Here is a 629-nt window from a genome sequence, read left to right on the forward strand (position 1 = left end):
CCAGCTGGAGAATCTGTGTAGCCCCGTGGTTTTGAGGTGTGTGTTTGGGTTGCCTTGAGATTACTGCAGTCTTTGGGTTTAAAAAAAAATAATTTGGTGGCCCCACTGCATTTTTTTTGAGGTGGCAGACCCCTGGGTATGTGATTTATGTATGATTTGCAAATCCTGGGATGCTGAACTACTGTGTTTCTTTTCCATGTCCTGGGTTTTGTTGGCAACTAGAGCAGCACTAGACAGAGTAAGGATGACCTGCAGCTGCTCTTATTTTCTACAGAAAAAGTTTTCTAATGATGCCCAGGTCCTGCTGACTCAGCACCTGATTTTTTCATGTTTTTTTTCCAGGAAAAATAGCAGAATTTTTCAATCAGTTGGCCTCATCCTCCCTCCTGGCTTCAAAAATCTATGAATCTGAAACACAGAAGATGAAGAAGGATTTCTGCTTGTGTCAAGAAAACACTTTTTTTTTCTCAATGTTAATATTTCTAATTTACATTTACTACTTGGGGGTTTAGAGATTATTTGGAACAGCAACTATGAACCCTCCTTGCACATATGTTGGGACAAGCAGCTATTTATAGCTTTTGATTTGCACTTGGAGGAAGAACCATAAATATTTTCTACTTCAGCAG

The sequence above is a fragment of the Geospiza fortis genome, unplaced genomic scaffold (genome assembly GCF_000277835.1).
Source record: "Geospiza fortis unplaced genomic scaffold, GeoFor_1.0 scaffold149, whole genome shotgun sequence".
NCBI classification, from domain to species: domain Eukaryota; kingdom Metazoa; phylum Chordata; class Aves; order Passeriformes; family Thraupidae; genus Geospiza; species Geospiza fortis.